The 9,265-nt window shown below is 42.3% G+C and overlaps 1 long non-coding RNA gene across 2 annotated transcripts in view; it reads left to right on the top strand.

The window, feature by feature from the left end:
* The window catches only part of LOC109319243, a 14,440-nt gene extending 14,336 nt beyond the window's left edge, over window positions 1-104 (top strand). For both annotated transcript variants that reach the window (XR_002103431.1, XR_002103432.1), the window contains exon 3: window positions 5-104. This is a non-coding gene — a long non-coding RNA (uncharacterized LOC109319243). The remainder of the gene's footprint in view (window positions 1-4) is intronic.
* The last annotated feature ends 9,161 nt before the right edge of the window (window positions 105-9,265 follow it).

Genomic DNA, 9,265 nt, shown 5'->3' on the forward strand with positions numbered 1-9,265 from the left:
GCAGAGCTGGAAGTCGCAGTTCGACCCCGAGCCAGCCCGGTCGCCCAGACCGGTCATGACATTAGAGCGCGTATTTGAGACGGCCGTCCTCCACCCGGCACAGCGCGCCTGGGTTGTACAAACAGAAGGAGAGAAGAAAAACATAGGCCCAGCCCTGATCCCACTACGTTCAACAACATTTTCACTATTGATTTCATTATGGCTTATAGGAGATAACACTGTCACTGTATAAAGAACTAATCATGTCTCAAGTGCATAGTCTCTATCCATAGGGTGGCAAAGAAGGGGAAGGTCCACAATTGCCTATGATGAGTACCAAATGAGACCAGGTGGGGGGAATTAATTAAAATTAAAAAAGTACTGACCTGTGTTTGACAGAGATCCAGCATTTGGGTCTTAGGAGAAATAAAGCTAAAATGGCTTGGGAGGGGAGCAAAGATGGGGAATTCATGCTTGAAAAGGGTTCTGTTCTTTGTAATGTGCTCTATTATATTTGTGTTTGTGCCCTGCAAAAGATCTTTATATTTATTTCTCCATTTCACATCTTAATTCTGACTAGCCCATACTGCCTTTAGGCAGCTCATATCAGAGACTGGTAGAGCCCCCAAGTCCCTTCAGAGCTAAAGTGCTGGAGAGGACCAGGGACCGGGGGATGACACCTGCCAGTACAAAACTTCCCACAGATCCAGAGAAATTGACAATGATTATTTAATCATTTTCTCCTCTTGATACTTCACAAATGGAAAGGCCACTACTCAGAGCTGTTCACTACTGTATTCTCTTCCTATGTATTTATGTAGTAACTGCTTTAGGGTAGAAACTGATCTAATACCAAACCATATGCTCTGGGCCTTTCTCCCTACTAATGCAGAGAGAGCTGCTCTAGACATAATTATCCTCACAGCAACAGTATGGTATTTCAGTTCACAATGATCTGTAGGTTTGTGTTGCTTACATTATTCCTGATGGTGAAAGGAAAATCACATATCAAGTTTGCCTCTCACAAGGCAAATCACAACGCCAAGTTTAAAAGGGGACTGGTGCCTAGTGATCATAGCAAGAGATGTATGTTCCCTGTGTCCTGTTCTTGTCTCTGCCACTGAATTATGTTCCATCCCAACAGCAAATTGTTTAACTTCTCTGTGCCTTAATCTTCCCCTATAAAATGGGGATAATTACTTATCTGCCAGGGCATTATACAGGGTAATTAATGCGTCTAAAATGCATTCTGATATTTCAGTAAAGAAAGGGTGACATTTAGAAAGTATTGTCTTAAGCTTGTGGCCAGCTAAGGATTTACAAATGTTATTATTCTGCACACTAAGGCTGCTCAGAACTATCATCATTTTGGTGATAGAATTCACAACTTAGGTTTCTCAAAGCCCAAGTGATTGGCTGCTTAAGTTAAAGGAGACCCCTCATTAGCTGTGAGGCATATAAGGTCTTTGACACACTTCAACAGTTCTGAGTCCATCTGTTGGAAAGCAGAGTAGGGACCTCTTCTCTAGCACTTGCCAGTTCATTATTACACTGAGTGTGTGTAAGGATGACAAAATTAAGAAAGCAGCTTTTAGGTGGGGAAAAGGTTAGAAACTACAGTTATGGCAACTAGCAATAAAGGGCATCAAAAAGAAGAAATTCAGGCTGATTTGATGCAGAGATTGGTATATACACACTAGTCCTGGAGATCAAAACAGAGCACTGATGTACTCAAAAGACCTCTAGATGTGTTGTTTGGAGTAGAGAAGGAAGGCTGTAGGACAAAGGTAGGAGAACAGCATTCATATCAACCCAGGAAAGAGCTGGTAAATTAAGCTAGCTGACATTTTTCTCTACCTGAATTGTTATGTCCCTGTGAAGTTTATAATTCTCCTGGTGAACCTTGTTGATTTCTGCAGAGTATTGCTGTACATAACATATCTCTGCTTGGGGGCACACAGAACAGAATTACAAGGTACATAGAAAATGCATATGATATGCAGTGCTGTAACATGTAGATTTGACCTTTTAAGTCTGTCTTCAAAGCCCTTTATTTGGCAGATTGTTTCAGATGTGCTGCAATAGTATTTCAGCTGTCCGACTGACCTGAAAGTTCTCCTGGATTATCCACTCAACCTAAATGGTTTGCTAGGTATGATTTATTTTAGATGTTTAATAGCAAGGCTAAGAAGGTCACAGGGCAAGAGTAGTGTGCAGATTAGCATTGAATAAACAGACAAGTTGAAAATGCTAATAAGGTAGGAGGCATAAAGATTGGCAGAAATATGTATTTGAATTCAAAAGAGTCATTGGCTTGAAGATAAGACCATATAAATGATAAAGGTGGATAGAGGAAAATGGGGGTATATTTGAGAGTTAAGTTCCATCTTAAATGTAAGTACTTTCCAGTGACTGAGAAATGAAGTGAGACACAGGCAAATCTCATTCATACAATGATAGGAAAACAAGCGGAGGAATCATAGAGAAGCTGGGCTGGAAGAGACCCCTAGAGGTCATCCAATCCAACCTTCTGCCTGAAGCAGGATCATCCCTATCCAAACCATCCCGTACAAACCATAAATGATCTCTTATGTAGAGCTTGAATTAAGTGAAGCAAGGCTCCAAACTAAGCTAATGCAGGTTGAGAAACTGTAACACTATGATTAATCTAAGATTATAAAGCAGGTCTTTGGGGCAGGAAGGACCTCAGGATGTCATCTTATCCAGCCTGCTGCTCAAGGTAGGATCATCCTTGTCTAAATCATCCCAGACAAGTGGGTTGTCTAACATGCACTGAAAAAAAGTCTACTGATGGAGGTTCTACCACATCTCTTGGTAATCTAATCAAGTGCTTGCCCACCATCATAGTTAGAAATGTCTTCCTATTATCCAACCTAAATCTAAATGTTGCATATTCACAGTGTCACGAAAATCTTTCCGAGAGATATAAAGCACATATGAAAATGTAATGCACAGAATGCCTAAGGCTGTGTATTATTATCAGTAGGCTGGGGTTAGTGCCATAAGCATGCTTTCACCTCGGAGAGCTCCTCCAAATGGAGTTTTAGATATCCCTGTTTCCTCAGGAAGAATAGCTAATTATGCATGGATCCTGGCTCACTTTCCTTCTCTTGGTACAATAAAGTTATCAATGGAGGAAAATCATGTCCACAGCAATAGCAGAGCAGGGGATCCATGGATGGAGATATTTAGGCAGCAAGGAGTCCTATCTCTTCCTGAGTGCTTTGTTACTGTTCAGAGGATTCTTCCCTAATGTTAGATTAACTGTATGAAAACTTGGGGTTTTATTACAAAATGTCACCAGCCTGCACATGCAGGTTCTCACTGCAAAATGCATGTTTTCCAGGCAAAAGGGACAAACATGTATACCAACTTAAATATGTATCCTCTCAGAACTAAGGTGAAAGATGGATGGAGAATTTTTAAACCAAAATTGTAGTCCTTTTATTCCAGACTGCAGACACAAAAAGGAAAGGAACTAGGAACAGGGTGTTTTATGCCAACAGGACATATTTTCTGGAAGTATTTTGCTACGGAAACAGGAGAGTAGGAAATCAGGCAAGAATTCAGTATGAATTAAGAATAGGTCTCACCACCAATAAGAAGATTACATCAGGAAAACTCAATTATGAAATTATCCTGGGAAGACAACATACCTGTCCATTGGGTGTAATTCTTGACTCACTTCTGGACTATTTCACACCCCTATTCTGCAGTGTTGAAACTTATGGGACAGTGTCAACCAGTCTATCATGAGGCAAGGCCTTTTCCCTCATCCCAAGGATATAACATATGCCAATACATCTTGTACTTTGAAGATTCTGTGTTCTTTATCTGTTCCACAACCGGGCTTGGGTCTCTTTTCTTTCTATTTTTCTGAGAACCATAACAATAAGTACTCCTTTTGTATTACACGACTAATAGTTTAACCAGTCAGCCAGTCAATGGGATTGGCTGAACCAAATAAAACAAGGTTCCCTTCAAGTCTTAAAGTACTTGCCTACCTATGAGCAAGATAAGAGCATTTCCAGGAGCAGGGCTTTAGGTTTCTAACAAACCAGCACTGGAACACATAATTCCAGAAGCAGCTCATGAGTGACTGATTCAGAAACTATTTCTGCATGTTTCTCCAACTTTGCTACTATGTGAAAGTAGCCATTTTTGTTGTTCTCAGGACCACTTGTATCTGAACTATCCTGAGTCATTTCCTCTGAATCTGCATTCATTAAGAAGTGCAAATACCATATCTCAGCAACTGTTTCAATGTAATTCTGTAATACTTGTCCTTTCTGAAATACAGAGAGATTTTTCTTGGGTGTAAATGAATAAGTGATGTTGCCCTTGAGGATAAAAGACAAACAACATATAAAAATAAAGTATGAACAGGTTGCATAAAAATAGAATGAATTCCCCACTTTCTGTCTACTAAACTACAGAATGTTCTTTGCATCTTCAGCAGCTTCCCAAAAGATGAGGCTTTCAGTGTGGCCTGTCAATAGCTGACAGATGGAAAGCCTCCAGAATGGAAACATAAACTTTCTCCATCCCTAGGTGATCATCCACATACAAACACCACGAAGAGTAGTCTGCACTATGCTTTAGTTGGTATTCAGAGTGACAAGAGACAAGAAAATATGAGATGTTTAGTGTTGGCACTGGATTTATGACCCAGATACCTGGTTCCGGGTGGCCCCAAAACCGTCAGACTGACCATGACATTTCCATTCAATAATAGACAAATTCTATTGATACACAGTGATAGCAGTTAAGAATAATGCAAACAATTGTATATCTACCAGTCCTAGAGCTGTCATCGGAGGGAAAGTACATCTGGCCAATACACAAGCTTCACTCTGAGGTTCTTTCTTGAATCTTGGGTGTCAGCAGCCTGGAGGTTGGAGGCCAAGGCCCACCCTCTCCCAGTGGGGTGGGTGAGATAGGCTGATGGTGTGGCCTCTGTCCATGGTGGCCTCGGGTTCCCGTCTTGGGGATCCTTTGCTGCTCTAAAATCCTTTCTTTTGTATTCTTTTCTCCTCCTGTGATGGCTCTTCATTTCTGGCCATCACAGATTGGTCTCTCTGTTGTCATCATACTGTCCATGTTCTGTCCTGCTAGCATATTTATTTGGTTCACAGACCCATCACATGCACATATCCTAATTTGGGCTTTATCAGTTTTCCTCCTAATTTGGTCTGTTCCCTCAAAACCAGAAATCCCAAGGGCTGTGCAGTTGGACACTGTGGCCTGGTGCCACCTTATCTTATGTTATGGAACAGTATAGTATATGGCTTCAGTTCTCAGCCTGTGTGTCTGCTCACTGCTTGCTCATGTCAGATACAGTGGGCCTTGAAGAAACTTTGTCACAGATAGGCTTTTTAGAAATTAATTAACCCTTGCTGTTCCCCATAACCATTATTCTAATGCATATCTACTTTACCTATAAGCCAATTCCCAAAAACAAACCTTGAAATACCATTTTCTAGCCATCACTTAGTATAGGAATTGTCATGCTATAAGTTCTTAGTAACTTTCCACAAATGGAAGATTCAACACAAGGTGATGGTGAGTCAGATTGTCAATATCAAGTGATGATTTATTGACTATATCAATAAATCAACTTTATTCAATAAACTTCTCTTAAGAGAACTTGGCAGTCTCCTCAGTTTAAAGGAAGCACTGATAATATATACTAAAACTGGATTCTGGAGCTCTCTGATGTCCTTCATGGTCAGTGAACCAGTGCATAGATTATGTGATGAAGTTCTTGCAATACCTCCAGTACATTACAGAGCACAAGCGGCCAAAACTCAAGTAGAAATGGCATGGTATTTGTCTATTCCAGGCTACCCACTTTACTGCAAGTCCAGAAAATTCAGTACAAATATAAGCAATTTTCCTCATTAAATAACTAAGTAAACAGAGAACCCAAGGCTCTTGTTACTTTAAAGGTGAAAGAGCAACAGGGAGGGCCTCAGGTGGGGAAAGCTGCCTTTTAGAAGCTGCCAGAAATAGGTACCTAGAGATTTACCTCCTACAGGCTATTATTACAGCAGAAGCCAGCAACAGTACATCTCCCTGGGGTTGAGCAGGCAAGCTAAATCAGGAAACATCTGGGGCAATCTAGGAAGTCACATGACTAAAATGGGGTGTGGCTTGCAGCCATAATAACCCAAAATCTGAGTGAGAGCAAGCAGTCTGGATCTGAGAGCTGCCGAAGAAAAAGATCCATGGCAGAAGAGCTCCAGAGGAGTTCCTGGCTGAACCCTGGACTACCCTGGGGGTATGTCTACACATGCAATTAAGGTGCATGAATAGAGTCCAGAGCTTACTGCTTTGGAGTTGTTGCCTCCTGGGTGCCACATTTACATGTGTGTCCCAGACCACAGTGCATTGAGCTGGGTTGGAGTAGCCCTGGCTGGCAGGGGACCTGGGGAGTCATTCTGACAGCCTGGGGCTACTCCCCCTGGCTCAATATCCTGTGAAGGGGGTGGCTGGGGCATGAGGGTGCTTCAGCATGGGGCTAGCTGGCAGGCAGGCCCCACACTGAAGCACTCTCCTGCCCCAGCCAGCAAGCTGAGGCAGCATCTATGTATGTGCTGCTGTGGAGTTTTTTACTTGTAGTTACAAGTACTATATTGCTGCGAATAAGCTAATAGGGGTGTGGCATTTACTACACAGGTAATTAGTATACAGCACAGTAAACAACTTATGTAGACACATCCTGGGAGTAATGCAAGTAGAATGTTGCTGACTTGCAGGGGAATAAGACTCAGTGTAGGGAGGAGAGGAGTGATACAGCCAAGGAGCTGGAGTTTGTGCTCAGATTCAGTGTTGAAGTTGTACTACAGCCCAAGGGCTTATTTGTGGTAAGAGTTTTACATTAGTGGTTTGGTTGGGACTAGAAAGTGGTGGCTTGGAGGTCTCATTCGTGCCTGAGGGACACAGGGTTGACTTGAGCCCTGCTAGAGGTCAGGCTCAAGGTGCAGAGAGGGGTCAGGGATCCCTCACTGGGGGCAGAGACAGGACTGGGGAGCCCTCAGCTGAGAGAGAGGCAGAGCTTGGGGCCAGGAGGCCCAGAGCCCAAGAAGGGCAAAGATTTAAGGACCTATGACAGGCATATGGGGTTAGGGAGCCTGAATCCTGGGCAGGGCATAGATAAAGGCCCGAGAAGGCAAGAATAAGGGCTGGAATCCAGAAGCCATATCTCATATAGTGGATCTTGGCTAAGGGAGCAGCCAGTGTAGAGGAGCAAAAGCTGGGAAGGTTGACATCCCAACAAGGGAATAAAGGGCTGGAGTGACCTGGTGACTTTCAGGACAAGCGTCCTACTTGAGTGATGATGCAAAATACCTGTAAGGCATGAGTACAGATGTTGGAGATGTTTCAAGGACATGATTAGTCCATAAGGTGACAGGTGGCTTGGGCCATGTGTGGGCCAGAAGGGCCCACTTAAAGAGAGAGATGAGTGCTATCAGCTAAATCAGAGAGAGGTAATCCACTGGTGGAAATAGACCAGAGCTCAGTAAGACTTGCAGGCAGCCTTCCTTTTCAACCTTTTAATAAGAACAAGGCGTGGTGTGCAAGAAGTTAAAGGAGGGTATCTTGGAGATTGAGCTGCACAGGAACTTTATGGCCACCAAGAGGCATCATGGCCACCCCTGGGGCCCAGTTATTTTATACTGAGTATCATTAGTAAGGAAGTACTTTGATAAATGTTTAGGAAAAAAAAACAGGATTTGACAGGTTCTGTTGAACTTGAAATCTGATGACTGAGATTTTACATATACAGTGGCAGGTGTAAAGAACTTCTTCTGAGCTTTCAGCAAAGCTTCAGTTTCAGAATCCTTCCCTCCCTCCCCCCAAAAATCAACTCCATTCCAAATTGCCTAACTTGGTTTCTTTCTTTCTTCCCTAGTGTTTTTCTGGTTGAAGATATTCCGTGAGCCAAGATGACTTGTGATATCAGAATGTGGAATGACAGGCAAACACTATAAATATCTATTGACTCTCATTTGAGTAAACTCTCTGAAGAACCATATTTTTCCTCAGAGTACTTTGGAATTCCTCTGGCTTGAAGGCTTTCTAAAGGCAGACTTTTAAAAGAGGTTTTTTGCCCAGGAGGAAATGTGTGCCTCAATTTCAAATGTGGACTGCAAACAGACCTGGTAGTAGATTAAGAGCAGTTAACAATTCTTTGAGATAGTCCCACAGCCACCATTGTTACCCTGAAATCCTAAATTTGTCATGGAGTTAAATAACTGAAAAAATAAGCACAAATAAGTGATGCGAGGATCTCTAATGGAAGAACTCCACAATGTACAAGCATCTATCCTGAATTAGTTCTGACCTGGAGTTTGCCTGTAAAATGAATGAGGATTTTAACTAGTTTTAGGGTGTGACACTTCCTACATTACATAATAATTTGGATAAAACATAACCAAAAAAGTCACCTCTTCTTGATCTGGATTGAAGCTATAATTAATTAAGTGCAGAAGTATATTAAGAATAGTGGGAAGGAATAAATGAACCAAATAGTTCAGGTTTAAAGAAAAAATAGAACACAAGAGTTGGCTTTTTCAGTTCCTGAGTGAGGCTTAGGACTGATTCTGAATTTATCTAGACTGTTCTCCTCATGTTGTGTAAACTGTACAAGGAATGACAGCACACTCCATCATGAACTGCATCCCATTGTATTTCTCATAAAACATGTTTTGATATCTGGCATTTGGATTAAACCAACACTCCTAATCTGACTTTGTGACAGTGTCCTGTCCTGCTGGTCCCAAGTGGCACAATTTGCTCCATAACAAAGTGCATGTCTGAGCACGTGCGCTGAGACAAAAAGCTCCGGCTCCAATTTGCACTACTTTTTTTTGAGCTGCTGCAAATGCATGTGCTTGTATGTGTGGATGCACCCAGCAGGGTCTATCAGGATTCCTCCTGCTCCCACACCCGCTCACCACTCCTGTATAAGCAGGGACTCCCCTGCCCCTCCGCATTACACAGACACCTCTCATCATTAGTATACCATATACTGGCTTTGGTTCATGTTGTGGGAGACGGGACAAAAGCAGACAGCACAGTGTTGGCTTAGGGCTTTTGGAAGCTAATCAACGGGTAGCTGGTAATGTCCCTCTGTTCCTTCCTTGGAAAAAGTTGTTTGAACTAATGGAGAGAAGCTTTTGTTTTGTTTGATGGGCTGATAAATTCTAACAACTCCCTGTGTAACTCCCTGCTGTGTAACTAAATGCTCTGTTATCCTGGG

This window comes from Crocodylus porosus, unplaced genomic scaffold (assembly GCF_001723895.1).
Source record: "Crocodylus porosus isolate Cpor-Errol unplaced genomic scaffold, CroPor_comp1, whole genome shotgun sequence".
Taxonomy (NCBI): Eukaryota; Metazoa; Chordata; order Crocodylia; family Crocodylidae; genus Crocodylus; species Crocodylus porosus.